Here is an 18,349-nt window from a genome sequence, read left to right as displayed (position 1 = left end):
ATTTGTCTTAAATTATTTTACAAAGCTGAAGAGCAAACACAGGGAGACAATGGGAGGTGTCTCTTTATTAGTTTTGTTAAATCCATACATTTGAATATATGCACACCACTGCAGTGCCCAGATTAAATTCACTTTGTGGCAAGCTTGAGAAATATTTAATCTCTCTCCTTTTAGACTTCATGCCTTGGCTTCCTTCAAATGCAGGGATGACCAAAAAAAAAAAACCGTATGAGTGACACTAGAAGACCACAGATCTCTCACCTGCTACTGCTGCCCATAACCACACAGCCACATTTCTTCTCCATGTATTTTTTTTTTTAATCAATTTTCACCAAACTGAGACAAAGAGTGGCTTCTGTGGATGACAGGACAGCCCAAAGTTTGACAACAGGCTGCAGCCATCGTCACTCCACCCAGCACTTCTATAAGGCAAGAGGACTCAGGATTATTTCCATTCCCACCCTCTTTCATATCCCCTGCTGTTGACAGCTGAGGTTAAAAGTGAGGCTTTGGGCCAAGCAAAATGGACAGGGAGTTTTTTCCTGATGCTGGCAGTGGGATTCACTTCTTCATCAGTGCCGAATTTGGCTGTGAACGCGCCCCTCAGCAGCAGCACTGCAAAGTCGTTTTTAACAAGACGTTAAAGCTGCTTCTTTTAACCAAAATTCTCTCATCTGAGCCCACAAAGGGCTGTTTGTTGTCAAATACTTCCTTTTGCAGCAGCTTCCAGCAGCCAAACCCCCACCAAAAACAACAGCTGAAGGGATTCCAGTGGGCATCTGCTAAACCACAGCCTCCAGAATTCCTTGGAGTGTGGGGTTTCACCCCACAAAACCCTCATGGAAAACCTGATATTGAGTTCATCCTCACAGCACTTCTACCAAGTCACAACAGAATTTTGATGCAGATGTTTTTCTGCTCCCTTCCCTTCCCTTCCCTTCCCTTCCCTGCCCTTCCCTGCCCTTCCCTGCCCTTCCCTTCCCTGCCCTTCCCTTCCCTGCCCTTCCCTGCCCTGCCCTTGTTTTAAAAGTTATGATGATTTCATGGCCTGAAACAGTTAAATCAGAGGACTTAAAATTTCTAGGCATTTTGATTTGGCGGGTTTGTACTACATCGATTCAGAGTGCTCAGGAGATCATGCTGACCAAAGTGAGCTTTTTTGGAGTTTTCAGTGACATAACCAGCTTTTCATTTTGTTTTTTCAATTTTCTGTCAACAGCCACAAATTTTTAAACTTGTCAATGAGCCCCAAGACACAAACATGTTTTGAAGATGCTCTGTTAAGCTGTCAAATATATACATTTTTGATAATTTTGATAATTTGAGTTTTTCAAATGTAGAGAAATATGAGTTATTTTAATGTACAGAAAAATTAAAAACTTGTTCGTTTAACTAAGGATTTTGTAGTACCTCTAATTCAAATTGAATAATGCTATTTCTTTTATTTTTATTTGGAAATTCTGTGAGCTGTGATCTTCTGGTTTTGTAATTTCTCGTTTGAATATTTTTTTTAGGAAAACACAATACTTAAATTAAAATTCTCTGAAAAAATGATAAAGCAAAGCAAAACACAGAATATTTACCATCTTTGGAAGGTCATCAAAAGGCAACTAAGGCATCTTAAACTAAAAAAAGCCAGCTCATGATCACCACCATTATTAACCCAGTAAGAAAAGGATTTTCTCATTCCTGAAGCTTGTTCAAACTGTGTTCTCTGAAATAATATGCATCCCCAACACAATTTCTGAAATATTTTAAAGAATTTAAAGCCCTGCTCATGATCCATTAGGGAAGACAAGACACTGCTGCTCTTAGACAGAGGAATTTTGGGAAACTTTTTATTTTTAAAAAAACCTATTAGGACAAGCCCCATGGCAAGAGTTGTGGTTTTACAAGTGATGTTTGGCAGAGAAAAATCCTTTCTTGATCCACAGCAATTTGTAAAACCATACTATGGAAAGATTTTCATTTGATGTAATGCTTCTGTACCTGTTCAGCCACTAGAATTTTCAAATGGAACCAGCAGAATAACATAAAAACAATTGTTCACCACTGGTGCCTAAAGGGATGCAAGGCAGAAATGTCTACAACTTAAAGAATTACTTATCTTTAACCTGAAAAAGGAAGGATGTTAAGAGCATGGGGGGAGGAAGAAGAGAACTCAGCTAATTTCAAACTGAGAAATAAACACTGAAGTGTTCTAATCTGTGTAATTTGCAGTAATATTCTTGTCAGATTTCTACATGCTTAAATCTGAGTATACTAATAGACTAAATTAGAAGATATGTGAGTATACTTTGATATTTTCAGCAGGTTTGAACACACCAAGGATTTGTTCTTTGCATTAAGTCTCTGAAAAAAATGCCATTTGTTGGGCATTCTTCAACTCAAGGAATTAAAAATAAGAAGAAAATTATTTTCACCCTGGTTTCTGATGACAACTTTGTGCAGAAGAGCAAGTGATTTCAACCTTCTGATTGATCAGGAGCTAACACTGAGTTGTTTCCACATTTAAGCTTTGGAAAAAACACTCTTTAGAAAGAAATTGTAGAGAGATAACATAGTATATCTAAATACCCAGCACAGCTGAGCCTGAGAATGTATCAAAGTACAACAGCAGCAAGGAATACTTTTTTTTCTGAGGAAAAAAATGTTTATATTTTCATACTGTCATCCTTGTGCAAGTTTTTGTCTTTGCAAAATGCAATACCCAGATATAAAATTATTATTTTCCTCCACACAAATCCCTTATAAAATGAGAATTTCCCACCACCTCTGTTTTCCAAGGAGAACTTTAAGCAGAGGAGTTGACTCAGTTTATAACTCCTGGCTGGCAGGATTTCCTTGAAGCAGATTCACCTGAAATTCCAGCAGTGCTTCAGCAGTCTCAGGTGTTAATTAACCCCACAGAAATTCTGGTGCAGCTGAACACCCACAGCACTGCACCCTCTGTCAGCCACAGCCACTTTTATCCATCCCCCAGACTGCACCAGCTCCTCTGCTGTGGAAGAGGTGAAATATTAGAAAAAAAAAATCAAGTTAGAATTTATTTTAAAATTAAATTTAAAATTAGAAAAAAAAATTTAAAAAATACCACTGCATCTAGATAAAATTCAATTTAAAACTAGGAAAAAAAAAAAAAAAAAAAAAAAAAAAAAAAAAAAAAAGAAAAACCACCAACCCACCACAACATATTTAGCACTTGCTCACTCAGCAGGATTTTTTTAATGCACATGCAATAATTTAAATAAGATCTGGCGTGGTTATTACCTGCAGATGCAGCATTGTTTCCACCTGTGGAGGTGAAGTCAAGGTTTATCAGGTGTGTCTGGTAGAGCACAGCCTCTGTTGTGCACAGAGAGTTTTGGGGGTTTTTTGAGATTATTGATAAGCAATTTTAGAAGATTCCTGTCAAGTGTTAAGAGTGGGCAAGCTGCTCACCCAGGGCAGGCTGCTCACTATTACTTACCAATTTTTAATATATTAATTGAATTCCATTAGTGACAATCTCTGAACTGTGAAACTGCTGTCTATTTATTCCCCATGACCCTAAGTTGTCCCGTTTTAAATCCATTAAATTAAATTATGTGACACAAAGGTTAATTAATCATGCATACCCAGCAGCAGAAAATCAGACATATAAACAGAATATTGATATTCTGCTGCTACTTGGAGCCATGATGGAATTACCCACAGGTGTCCTTCATGAGTGCTGGTGATATAATTAATGGTAATAAACTCTGGCCTTGGTAACTAATTCAATCAGCTATGGAGAACATTTCACTAAAGTGATTTCAGAAGCTCATGAACTCTTAAAAACAGCAAGTTATTCCCTTTTTCACATGGATACAGTTTGGGAGCATCAGCCATTAGCTAATAAAAGGTGAATGAGAAGCCATCAGGCTATAGATTCCCTTAATAGTCCAGGGCAGTAAAGCTGGCACCATTAAATCTAACACACTGAAATGATTCTCTGCCACAGGTGCAGTAATATTTTACATTTCCATTCCAAAATGCAGAGGTACCACTCACTCTTTGACACAATATCCTTGCTGACATAAAACACTTCTGCTTCGTCCCCCCCAAAACTTTTGAGAGCAAAGCCCTCAAAATCCTTTCTGTACAGTGCACTGTTAGTTGCAAGGAAATTTGTAGCTTTCTTTCCTTATAAAAGGTATTCAAGTAGTGCTGCTCTCCATTTTTACCTTTCCATGCTTAACTTAATTCTTGGAACCTTGCACTGCAGCTCTCTATTTTCAATGCTTCACCGTTGTGAGAGAAGGGTTTTAATTTCCAGCCCTTACAAGGAATTTTATTGCTGAAGAAATCTTAATCACGGTCTGCCTGGAAATAGTAAAATGCTCAATAATTTGCTACTTATGGAATTGGTGGAGCCAGTGTGGAACTACCTCATGTGGGCTTTAATGGGGTTTCAGGGTGGCATTAATGATGTAAAATGCATCATCCATATTAGTGGTAACAGGTGTCTGTAGGAATATTAAAAGAGGGTTGTCAATGCTGCATTATGGCCAACCCAACTGGGAGAAAAAAAAAATCTACAGAGATTTTTAAACTTCATTTTTAATGTTCCATCTGCCCTGCAAACAACTTTGTAGAAGAGTGGAAACGTCCAAGTTTCACAGAAAACTGGCCTTCAATGGGCAGATGGAAGAAATGTTCAGATGACTGAACTTTTAATAGGTGTCTTTATCTAAAATCTAACTTAGTTTTGTAAGACTTGTATAGGAAAGACAAACCTTCTGGAAAGCAGGTGTGGAACTCTGAAAATATTTATTAATAAAATAGGAAGCCCAGTGTTTGGTACTTTAACCACTACTGAAGGGGAGATAAAAATAAGTGTATTTCATTATCTGTAGTAAACACAACACCATCCAGACTATAAAAAGAAATATAACATGTATGTAAGAAAATATAAATATATTATATTTACAATTTCTTTTTATATATGCTATATATACCTAGAGATCAATATATTAAAAAAAAAGTATAAAACTAGTACAGGCTGTCTAGAAAAATAGCACTGAAACAGCACTTAGAATTTAAGGAGAAGGTACATTTCTCCATAAATATTGCTTTTTCAGTTCAAGGCTAAGGTCCAGTGCAAGCACCTAATTGCCCCAGCCTCAAAAAATAAGCTGTTAGGTTTTTCTAAACCTCAGCTCTATCTTTCTGGAAGCACATGGAGCTCCTAGGTTGGGCACTGAGGTGCTTGATCTCTCACAGCAGCATTCAAGTAATTCTATAAATAAGGAAAAAAATTGTGATTTTTGTTGCTGGCTTTCTTTTTTTTTTTAATTTTTTTTCTTTTTGTTTATTTGAGGGGTTTTTTTTGGTTTTTTTTTTTTTTTTGTTTGTTTTTGTTTTTTTGGTTTTTTTAATTTTATTTTTTTAGAGCTGTCTGTTTGGGACCCAGCAGAGGTGCTGAGTTAACCTGTGGCCATTCTGAGCTTCCTGCTGCTCTTTCAGAGGAGGATTCTCACTGAGATGCAGCCAGTAAAGTTTCTTATGGACCTGCAGTTATGTGCAGCCTGGAGGAAAACAAGTAATTATTTAAAAATACTCGAGTCTGAAGGTGTGGGCTTGGGTCAGGCTCCCTGCTCCCCACGTTATCAGTTTTCTTTTTCATCCACAGACCACCTCAGAAAGCACACACAGTCACAGAAATAAAAGATTCTTCTAAGTTGTTTTGTTTTCTTTTGTTTTGTTTTTTTTGGGGTTTTTTGGGTTTTTGTTTTGTTTTTGTTTGTTTGTTTGTTTTTTGGTTTTTTGTTGGTTTTGGGGGTTTTTTTTTGGGGTTTTTTTTTTTTTTGGGTTTTTTTTTGTTTGTTTTTGTTTTGTTTTGTATTGTTTTGTTTTGTTTTGTTTTTTACCTGACAGATCCTAAGTACTTGGCTGTAGCCACATGAAATATTCACAGTAACAAAAAATAAAATTACATCTTCATTCACAGCAGTCCTGTTTGTTCGGAGGAGAGGAGATTTATTTCATCAGCTCATTTTTTTCCCTCAGCAGAGGAGAAAGAGAATTAAAACCTCCCTTTTCCTTCCCTGCCTTACACTCCAAGGGCTGAGGTGCTGGGTCAGGACTTGTGGATCTGTGGTGAGAAACCCCTTGATGCTCGTGGTCTAGTTAGGAAACTGAAAAGGATCTGGTAGAATAAGCGAAAGTATTGTGATTTTGATTTTCAAGCAAAATATTTAATATTTACCTATGTCTTAACTACAAACTAAGACCCCTTTTTGATCTACCCTCTTTTTCCTTTATTCCTTAAAAAGGAAAAAACTCAAAGGATTCTACTTTTAGGTGTCAGAAACTGGATGACAGAGTTGACATGATTAGCATAAAAATGAGAAAAATGGGACTGGAGTATTACAAGCAGGTGTTAAATCTTCACAGCAACAGGTTACTAACAGCACCACCATCAAGATTCAAAGAAATTAAATAGATCTCATATTTTAACAACATTCCCAATTAGTGCAAAACACACAAATGCAGGAAAGGAAAAAAACAAATAGAAAAATATTGGATTTTAAAGGTAGCAGTAATGCAAATATCATTGAAAAGAAGGAATAGCAAAAACCTCTAATCAGCTGGGTTTTCTAGGTATTCCCTGCAGAAAAATCTGAAAGTATTGGTCTCCCATCAGTCAAGGGGGACATAATACCCAAAACACTATATCCAGTCACATTTATCACTTTTTAATCATGTTAACTCTTTTTTTTTTTGTTGTTTTTCTCCTAGAAAATTTCTGAGTTTTGACTAAAGGAAACTTAAAATAAATAGGATGAGGACAAAAATAACCTAAAAATCATGAACCACATCTTTCACACAGCATATTAGAGCCAATTCCTCTAATATTCCTCATTTAACCTTTGAGACTCAGATTTTCTCTGTGTATCCCAACTTCAGAAACAATAATTTTGTTATTGGTGGAAGCTGATTCCCTAAAATACCACGGAATAGAGTTCAAAACTGCATTGAAATAAAAACCATACTTAAATAGGAACAGAAAGCTTTTAACCCATAAAAGTCTGGACACCTTCAAGACTTCCAGATAAAGTTTTCTTCTGCCAGCAGCACAAGGCAGTAGGAGGAGAAGGTCTTTGACAAAACTAAGCCTGGGTGACTTTGTAGTTGAAAAGTTGAGCCTAAGACTCAAATTGGTTGATTTTGACTTAATTGCACCTGCAGAAATTAGTTGTTGCTCACTTCACCATCAGCACTTCCAGCTTCCATATCTATAAACAGCCAATGCTGAAACAAAACAAATTCGAAGCAAGAAAGCAAACAAACAAATCCCAGCAACACAAAAAAACCAAAAAAACCCCCAAAAAACAAACAAACAAAAAAAACCCGATCGAAAAAAAAAAAAAAAAACCCCGACAAAAAAAAAAAAAAACCCCGACAAAAAAAAAAAAAAACCCAAAAAACCAAACCAAAAACCTGATGAAAAATAATGGAGAAGGGTTATGCACAGATGACAAATTGTAAATTCAAAGATGGTAAATTATAAATTCAGCCCCCAACTCTCTCAACACGCCTTAGCTGTTCTGAGCCCTCTTGGCAAAGGGAGCACAGCAGATGCAAATCAAAAACCAGCAGGGAACAGGTCCTGTCTGCTCTGGTGCAACCACAGACACCATCAGCAGGAACAGCCTTTCCTGCCACCACTTCGGAGCCAGGCAAAAATGCCAGGTTGGAGGATTACTGACACATTTGTCCAAAGTTTCATGAGCACCCCCTGGGAAGCATTCATCTACATAAATGAATGTTTTTCAGTTTCCTCTTGCCTCAGAATCAACTCAAAGCACAATGAATAAACTTTCCTGACAGGTGTTACAGTCAAAATATAAATACAGAGGCCAAAAACACTGGGATTTAAAAAAAAACCAAAAACCAAACCAAACCAACAACAACAACCAAACAAAAAAAAGGCAGAAAAAAAAAGACAAAAAAACCCAACAACAACAACCAAACAAAAAAAAGGCAGAAAAGAAAAAGACAAAAAAACCCAAAAAACAAACAAAAAACTACCCCCCCCAAAAAAAACATTAAAAATAGTGTTGCAAGTCTGAAGAGCAAACTGACCCTACCTCCACAAACACTCATGGCATCCTTCTACTGGTTATTGTAACTCAGTAAATTCTATTTTGATAAACAGTTGACAGAACTTAATAATTGCAAAGAAATGGGCTGAACCAGTCTAAAAAGGGTGATATTCTGACCTTTGTCATGGTACAACAACTTGGACAATCAATACTTTTAATTTCGTGGTGCATGGAAGCAAATCTCTGGATGCAATGTCTGGAACCATTATTTAATTTTCTTCCTTGAATGGAGTATCTTAAGAACATTCAAATGTTTATAGGGTTTATCCTGGTTTAATAGCCTAATTTAATGCCGTGCAAGAAACCTCATGTCTGTTTTCAAGTACAAGTATTCAGCTAAAGGAAAAGTTAATGTTTTGAAGCATCTCCAATGGCCATTATGTATCCAGAACCCAGAATTCAATCCTCTTTGCACTATTACTGAGATTAGAAAGTATAGATTAAAGACCCATGGCTCTGGGGATCTGTCCACCTCATGTATTGATGACATCTCTGGGAAAGTAAATTTCAGATTCAGTAGCAAAGAGGATGGTAAGCACCCTCTTTAATGAGTTGTGTTATGTATCACTCAAAGAAGAACCAACTCAGAAGGGATTATCACCTAGAGATCCTGCATTTAGGACACCCTCCAAAAACCTTTCGGTGCCTGGGGCAGGGACACAAGACACTTGGCAGACTTTTTGGAAAAGAAACCTCCCACCCATCCCACTGTACAAGGACAGTGAGGAAAAGCAAGGCCAGAGCAGGAGGAAGGAACTTCCTTGCAAAGTTCCAGCAGTGAGGCTTCAAGGAGAGAGATGAGCTACTTAAATCTGTTCCCATAAAGTGCAAAGCCAAAACTCATTGGCAGTACTCTGCAGGCTTCATGTCTCACTGTGAAAATAGCTGTACAGTGGGCATATATATATATATATATATATATATATAAAACCTACTGCAAAACATTCTGCCCTTGTTTCAATTCTTCCCTTTTTTAACCACAAAATGTGCAGGGGTCGCATGTTCCCTTGGAAGTGGGTGAAGGCTGATGTTTCAGGACAGAGAAAATTCCTCATGAAAATCTGTGGGATTTTGGTTGGGGAGGTTTTTTTAATATAATTTTTAGTGCTGTATTAAAGTCTGAACTCTCATAGTGATCTGAGTTTGATGAATCCCAGCTGCCTTTACAGATGGTCAGAGTTCTTCCTTCCATTTTTGCCTCCTGAAGTGTAGGACAAGTGACAAGCTACCAGAGACCCCCACAAAAAAATCAGCATGCTGCCTCAGGAACTTGTGAGTAGTGGGGTAGATATACACCAGGAAAAGCAGTGCATTCTGTGAGTTTCTGAAAAGATCAATAAATAAGAAATTAAGATTTACCTTTGTGGTTCTCTCACAGTGCAGCAGTACAATAAACTTTCCCCAGATTAACATTTATTTTATTCAGTTTGCTTTGTGCCGAGTATCAGTCTCCTTAATCCTGCAGCATTACAGCCTGTCAGGGCTACTTTGGAGCCATCTCCAGAGCAGCTTTGTTCCCAGTTTATGGAAGGATTTTATTAAATGTGTCACTCCAAGGCTTAACACTGCAGTGAGATGCCTCCTACCAAGAGGTACACCACTGCATCCAGATAAATTTTAGTTAAATGTTGCAAGTGGTTATTAGGAGAACTGCACTTGTGCAGCCCAAGTTATGTACATCAGTTTTGAGTTTTATTTTTTTTCCTCACAGATTTTGGCTTATGTTTTACAACTACTCAGAAATAGTGTTACAAGTGTTTGAGTAGCATCATGATAAAGAACTTTATGAATTTCAGTGATTTCTGCGACTGTCCTGCCTGGTTATTTTTGCCCATTTCACCAGCAGTGTGATAAGAGGCAGGTGGGAATCCTTTCTTAGAGGTCTGCTGTGTCAGTCAGAGTGAAATGCACTGCAGTGTCCTTTTCTAATGAAGAAATTCAGCTTATTTAATAATTGTGCTGTTAAAACACTGAAAACTGGGACATTCAGGAGACACACAGGCATTAAGTATTTGGAGACAGGAAACAATGGGACAGAGGTTTTAAACTTCAGGGCACCTGATGAACTGGTGTCTTTTAAACAATCAATAATTTTCCATAATTTAATCAATGAAAGCATTAGAGATTGTCAGTTGAATAAGCAAAATAAGTTATTTAGACTGCATTAAGATTTTACATCATTGCAGACAACATGATTCAGGGTTTAAAGACATGAGCTGCTTTACCTTTTGATGTCTCTCAATTACAAGGAAATTTTTTGACCCTTTAAATGAATTAACTTGGGCACTGTGCATGCTCTTGCTGTTAAAAGACTCCAGTAACTCACCACAACTTCACCACCCTCAATCTTCTTGAGGAAGGCCAAAACTCTTCATCCCATGGGCCCCTAAGAATGACAGAAAATCAACCACCACACAAAGAAAACTGAGCAGAGAAAACTGCTTACAATAAATTTATTATCCGTGGCAGTTTCCTGCAGTACTTATATAATTTGGATTCACTTTGATTCTATTTCAAATATCTGATTTTAAATATCTGAGTATTGGGACAGACACATTTAATGCATGGAAAGTGTAGCTAGCTATTGGAATCCTCCACCTCTGGTCTAATAAAACAGAAACTTTCAAGCAAGAGAGGTAAAACTTTGTGTCATAAACAATGAACTTTTAATTTTCAGACTTGCACACCAAGTATTCCCCAACTGTACTGCTGTTCTAGGTTGATAACACTTAGTCCTTCAGGGATGTACTATAATTCTTCATCTGAAATAAGAAAATATCACTATATATCAGATAACACCTTAGCATATGTCAAAATGTCATGTCAACACAAGGAATTCAAGCTTTATTCTAAAGTAATACAGAAGTAAGCAAATTCTTACTCTTCCAGTTTGTTGTTCTGTTTGACATATGTAACTTACTAAAAAGAGTTGTTTTGGGGCTAAACATGAATGGGACAGCATGTGCTTATTTTACTAACACTAAAAAACTGCATAATTAGGAATGACCATTGCACTAAGTTTGTTCCAAAGGTATTCCATACTTCAGTGGGTTGATGGGTTGACCCTGGCTGTACCTGTTTCCTCTTCATTTTTTCAAGAGAAAAAAAACCAAAAGGTTTATGAGTTAAAGTAACGGCAGGGAAAGGTCACTCCCTGAGCAATTATCATAACAGGCAAAAAAAAAAAACCTCAAAAGAAAACCCATAAAATCCAACAACCAAAAAAAAAAAAAAAACCACCAAAAAACCAACTCAAAATTTAAAATACCTTCCCCCCACTCCTCTCTTCTTCCCAGGCTCAAATGAAAATATTTTAAAATAAGGCCTCTTGTACTTCTACAATTATGCAAACTAGATTAAATATTCCAGAGTCTGTAATACATGATCAGAAAAGGGGACCTGAGTTTGAGTTATCTAACTTTGCAGTAGTCCTTGATTTGAGGGTAATCCTAAAAAGTTTAGGAAGGCATAAAATATTATAAAGATTCTTAGTTGTTTTCTTTTCAGCCTATATGTTATCATTAAAAGATCCGGAGGAAAGAAAGATAAAAATGTTCATCATTTTGCAATGGGATGTCTTTCTGCTGAAATAATGAAAAAGATAATAGGAAAATTATTGTGTATACATCTACCTACGCCTACAATTTTCACAATGGAAGATTAGCATTACTGTTGAGACAAAAAAAAAAAAAAAATTTGGTAGGTTTCAATGAATTCTGCCAGCTCTCTTTCATCATTTCCATTTATTCTGTGTTCTTTTTACACACTTTGTTTGTCCATAATAATTAGGAGCAATCTATGACATACCCTTTTTTTGTTTACCTCTGGCAAATTACTTCATCCCAGCAGTGATATGGAAATACAAATGAGCAGTATATATCTTCCTGAAAATCATTTAAGGTAGATTCATAAGGGTCCTGCTTATGTGAATATGAAACAAATGAGAAATATGCCAAAGATTGCAGGAAAAAATTCATCAGGGTGAAGTGTTGTCTCTGTTATGCAATACAGCAATGCTCGGAGGCTTGGAAGTCAGAGATAAATTAGCACCTGGGGAGCTTCTGAAGTCCTAAAATTACAAAACACAGGACCTTTACCCTTCAGCAGAGCCACTGAATCTTCTGACTGAGGGTAAAAAAAATTTCCAAGGAAAGCTAAGAAAAACCAGTATAATCTTACCTTTTGATATCTGTGCTATCCAGAGACAGCGGTTCTGATAAGCAAAATCTGTCCTGAGACTGAGATTGTTTTCCAACTGCATCAAGTGACTTCAAACCCATCACATCGTGGTATATAAAATAAACACCCAGTCTTGTTTATTTGTAAAAACAAGTTCCATCTCCTGCTTACAGAGGAACAGCAATTTTGGCCCTTAGTGCAGATCCTTGGGTTTTTTGGGTTTGATGCTTATGTAACACAAAGCAGACAATGCTGACCATCAGGACACAGTTCCACCATCAAGATTAGTGAAATATCTGAATTAGCTGTGGTGACAAAGTATTGCAGTTCAAGAAACTGCTGAAGGTTACTGAGCCAAAATACAGTGACACAAGAGGGCAAGATCAAGGCACAGAAGAAATTTTTTAAGTCCACTCGCTTCCAACTGTCTTGTCAAGAAAATATTTTTTATATTTATTAAACCACACAAGAAAAAAACTGTCAAATTTTGCTTAGTTTAAGTTCCACTGGGCCAAATTGTCACATTAAGTACAAGACCAAGTACAACCTCCTTTCAAAATGAAAAAGCACATTATCCCCTTTCTTACAAGGCTGAATTTTAGGTGGGATCACAACTTAGGTGGGTTGCACTATTTTTGTGTTTTGTTCCTTATATATCACCTTGTGACTGTGAGTTGTGAGCCTATGAATGAGGCACAATGTGAGCAGCATAAGCATTTCTGCTTTAATCACAGGTAAGATGCCATGTCAGGTCTTAAAATGCTCAAAAAATGCTCCTTGTGTCATATCAGTGTGTAATTTTGTGGTTGGGATTCACTGTGGGGAAAAAAAAGGGCTTTGGCAAGGTAAAGTGGCCTTTACTGGAACCCTGGGAGTAAATTTTCTGTTGTTCTAGATCAGGAAGAACTAAAGTTTGTAGGCTACAAATCCACTTTAGGGTAGCTCCCAGTCTTCCTTCGATAGGGGAGATTGGGAAAATTTTTAAAACTGAAAGGAATCCATTAAACAAAGTAAAATAGTGTAAACCTCAGTTAGTTCTTGATGAATACTTGGTGACCGCAGCTCTGAACTGCATCACTTTTTGACCTGTCATCTGCTTGTCTGAGAGAGCCAAAACCAGGAGCCACTGCAGTGTGCAGGTGTAAGAAAATGGAATGGATCTACCCTAAAAAAAAAACAAAACAAAACGAAACAAAAAGGCATAATCTGTGATTTGTGGAATGCTCACTACATCTAACAACTAGCTGGAGCTACAGCAGAATTTCTTAGGGAGTTTATGACTCACAAAGTACTAAATGTTTAAATTTTAAATTTTTTATTCTGAAGTGTTCAGAGAAGTGATTTTAATCAGTGATAACTGTAGTATTTATACACAAGTTTGCACATCCATATCTACACAAATGCACTCACCTACTGTGGAAAAAATATATGCCAGCTGCATGGGAATTGATTGAACCCTTGCCATTGAAAATCCATTTTTTTTTTCCATGGATTTCCTCAAGGGCAAGTCCTCATGTTCAGAAGGGATATTCCTCTAAAATGACTAACCAGTATTTTGGATAACAGACAAAGAATCTAAGAGTGATGAGGTGAAGGCAGCACAAAACTAAAACATTGCAGTCTAAATAATCATAGGGAAATATTTCTTTAAAACTAAAAGCACAAAAATGTGTCAAAGCAGCTTGATTCTTGTCTTTTAATGAAATATGTTTTCTTCACCCTGGATCTTCTAGTGTTTGATGAGTTTTGGGATTAAAATGTAATGGAAGGATATTTTCAGAGAATGGTAAGGTAACTGTAGAAAGCTCTTTACTTATACCAGAAGATCCATTTTTTGCAAGGTTAGAAAACTCAATACATGGTGAAAACAGGCAGCAAAGAGGTTTCTAGAGATTTAGAAGGATTTGGGGGTGGAAAATCAAACTAAACTAAGATAAACCAAGACACCAGGAGCTGCTGGAGAGGCTCCAGGGCAGCCCCAGAGAGGATTTGGGCTCTGCAGCATCTCTGGGCTGGGCAGATTGGACCAGATCATTTCCATAGGTCCCTTTCCCTAATAATTCTGTGAAAAGCTTAGATCAAAGTAGAGAAACGGAGTAAAATACAGTAAAACGTTCCTCCCTTAAACATGAAGAGATGTGCTGATCAGAGAAAGAGCAGGCAAACTGTAGAAGCAGCATCAATCTCGAGAAAGGTGGGAAAAAAAATCTATTTCTGAAGTAACTGTGAATAAGAATATCAACAATTTTCCTCACTAAATACTGATGGATTTCCAGGATGTTCCTCAGTAGTAAAATACACAAGAGGATTGCTTTAGGATCCATCTAACTTTCGTGCATGCTCTTGTACCTCCAAGACTTTGCAGTACTTAAGAAAATTAAAAAGCTGGTCTGCTGCAGGACAGTCAAAGAAGTGCATGAATATGCACTTGTACTTTTAAACTGTGAAATCACAGAATCACAGAATGGTTTGGAGTTATTTTATTTTGAAATGTGAATTTAATTGTATTTAAGATTTTAAGCAAAATGCTAAATTAAATCAAGGAATTCCTACCCACCAAAAACCAACCCCAACATATATGCTAGCTAGGAGATACAATATGTGCCAGCAATTTTGGTAATCTTTGTACATTACTGGATGGTGATGGTTTGTGTTGGAAGGGACCTTGAAACTCATCTTGTTCCAACCCCTGCCCATGGCTGGGACATCTTCCTTTAGACCAGGCTGCTCCAAGCCCTGTCCAACTTGCAAAGAATTCTTTACCATTATCTAACCTAGACCTACCCATTTTCCATTTTTTAATGGTTTAAAACTATTGTGCATTAAATTATATTGCTAATTACCCAGCAGTAACAAGTAAGGGGAACTACAGAGAAGCTGTGTTGTGTCCAAGCAGGATTTTCTTGGACATGAGGACCATAAAGATATTTTATTTCTGGTCCGCTTATGGGTCAGAGTTTGTAGCTTTTCAGGTGTATAGAAAGTGTCAGGAGGTTAATATTTTTCCTCTGTGCCAAGAAGCAGAAAGGATGTAACTTTATGGGATTCAACTAAATCACTGATAAAATGATTCAAAAAGGCATTAGTGTAAGTGAAAATCTTTTAAACAGCATAAATGACAAATACTGCATTGGTGTTGAAAGATAAGAGAAGTGCAATAACAGCTCCAGAAAAGCAAGACATGAGGAGGTGGCTGAGGGTATTGATGGGAAAATACTTAATATTACATTTTGTCAATTTTCTTTTTAGAGAAATGAGTAATAAGCTCCTTGGAGACAGAAGGAGAAAAAGAAGGGAACTGTCTGAAGTCTGAAATTAATGATATCACAGAATCTGTTGGGATTGAAGGTGAGGCGTTAAGCAAAATTAGAAAAGTTGTTGCTTACAAATAGATAAAGCAGAACCCAAAGAATGAAAGGACATTTTCTACTACTGAAAGTCAAGCTGGTTGTTGGATGTATTTAAGTGAATCATAGCAGAGACCCTGCAGTCAGAGTAAATGGCCTTACAATCAATTAACCTGGTCTAATTAACCTTGAAGAAATGGTTAATTTATTACATTTACTATTCTTAGTTAATTAACGTATTATCTGGAAATGAATTTCTTTATCAGCTTTTTATTAGGTCTCAGGGTTTGAATTCAGATTTTAATTTGGTGGCGTGGGTGAAAAATGTGGGCATGCAAATGTGAAATAACATGGTTTGATGTTTAAAACCATTTACTTAAAGGGATTCAGCACAGAAAACATGTGTTTATTATTTCACAATTGTAACTGCAGAAAGCTTCTATTGAAGAATTTGAAAAGCAGCTGAGTTTTTTAACAGCAGGAAAACACTGCAGTCTTCAGATAATATTTTCTGGTTAAACTGAGGCATTTTTCCTTTTTGGAATAAAGAAAAGAAAAAAAAAAGAAAGGAATAAAAACTGTTATAAACTTTTACTCAAGAGACAATGATGACAACTTGGGCTTTAGCACTTATTCTTTATTGCTCTCACCTCAGGCAGCACAATTAAAGTTCTCAGGTGGCTTTCTGTGGCTTGGAAACCTGGCTGAATTGTTCCTTTTAGCAAACAAAAGTCTTTTTGTGCATATGTTTAGATGATTGAGTGACCTGGCCCTCTTTGACTTCTTTTTTACCCCCTCCTCTGGTGTTAATGGATTGAGAATTTTTTCTTTTTTCCATAGAAATGTAGTCATTTAGAAGAAAGTGTGGCAAGTACCTGCTGCAATGCTCACCCAAGGTTGCACAAGAGGCAAAGCTCTGCTTAACTCACTCTGGGTGAGAGGATGAAGGGATCCAGACCTGGACAGAGCTGGAGCTGCTGCAGCCAGGCCAGAGGAGGCTCCAGGATGGGCAGAGGATGGAGCAGCTCTGCTGGCAGGAAAGGCTGGCACAGCTGCCATGGCTCAGCTGGGCAGGAGAAGCTTTGGGCTGAGCTCAGGGTGGCCTCGCAGGGCCCGAAGGGGCTGCAGGAAAGATGGACACAGACAATTGCCAAGGCCTGCAGGGACAGCACACAGGGAATGGCTCCCACTGCCAGAGGGCAGGGCTGGCTGGGATCTTGGGAATGGGGAATTGTTCCCTGTGAGGGTGGGCAGGCCCTGGCACAGGGTGCCCAGAGCAGCTGGGGCTGCCCCTGGATCCCTGGCAGTGCCCAAGGCCAGGCTGGACACTGGGGCTGGAGCAGCCTGGGACAGTGGGAGGTGTCCCTGCCATGGCTGGACTGGCACTGGAGGGGCTTGGAGTCCCTCTTCAATCCAAACCATTCCATGATTCCATAAAGAGGAGAAGTTTCCATCCTCTTATAACTGCAGTACCAATTGCAGGGAGTCACCAGGGCACAGCCCTTGGCTTCTGCATGAGGGAGCAGGAGGTGGTGGTCATGGAGAAAACCAGCAGGAAACTGAAACACGTTCACCACATCTCTGCTGCTGCCATCAAACAGGCAAATCATAACACACGTTGCTTCCCAGGAACTCCCTGCACCCCAGAAATCACAGGAAATCGTTTTCCATTGGTAAAAATTGGCCACAAAGAAGTATCTGAAACCTTTTTTTTTTTTTTTTTTTTTTTTAAAGCCATATTTTAAGTCTATCTATGCTAGGAAAAAAAAATTCTTTTCTGCGAAAGGATGTGAAATTTCAAAACAGCAAACCCAACATATCTACCAGCTAGGAGTCACAATACAAACAGTTTGGACGATCTATGTAGATTATTGGCTAAACTCAACTTTCTTTACAATTATCTCAACAATGCAGTCAAAAAACCATTTTCCCAGCTATTTATGGTAACAGACCTTACTGTTAAATAAAAATAAAAATGTTTCATTGCAACTCAGTAGCCTTTCACTGTTCCATACATGCAGATGAATCAAGCTTTTTTTCCACTGCAGTTTATACATTTTCTCTGTGCTCACATGCATAAATATATACCTTCCTATTATTTTACACAATTACTGTTTCTCCAGTGAAGAAAACAGTTTTTAATGGCCCAATAGTACTTTCCTCATGTATTTCTGATATTTTTTTTAATTGTGCAACCATGACATACAGGGATCTGGAGCATGACCTCCTTTGGGCCATTAGTCATGAATGTGTCTAACTCAGGCTTGCAAACCATCACATTTTCTAAGGTCATAGAAAGTATTAAGACTTTCTGAGTGCAGTGAAACTAGTTATTTTTTAAAGCTATAAATAAAATATACTTTTACATGGATGAGCCACCTTAAGACCTGTTTTGCAGTAGGCATAAAAAGTCTGGTGATAAAAAACGGCCAGAACTCTACATTCCTACCCAAAGTCAATAATAATTTTTAAGGGGTCTTTTGTGAAAGCCTGCATACCTTGGATAGACGTTTACAATACTTCTCCAGGGAAAACAAGTTTAGATGAATAAAAAGGATTTGTTTGTTGTTGTTTTGGTGGTTTTGGGTTTTGTTTGTTTGTTTGGTTGGTTGCTTGATTTTTTTTTTTGTTTTTTTAATGCAGTTACTAAGAGTTACAAGAACTATTTTCTGGGGAAATGTAAAAAAATCGCAC

Source organism: Onychostruthus taczanowskii, unplaced genomic scaffold (genome assembly GCF_017590055.1).
Source record: "Onychostruthus taczanowskii isolate IOZ18803 unplaced genomic scaffold, ASM1759005v1 scaffold92, whole genome shotgun sequence".
Classification (NCBI taxonomy): Eukaryota; Metazoa; Chordata; class Aves; order Passeriformes; family Passeridae; genus Onychostruthus; species Onychostruthus taczanowskii.
Note: the sequence above shows the minus strand (reverse complement) of the source record.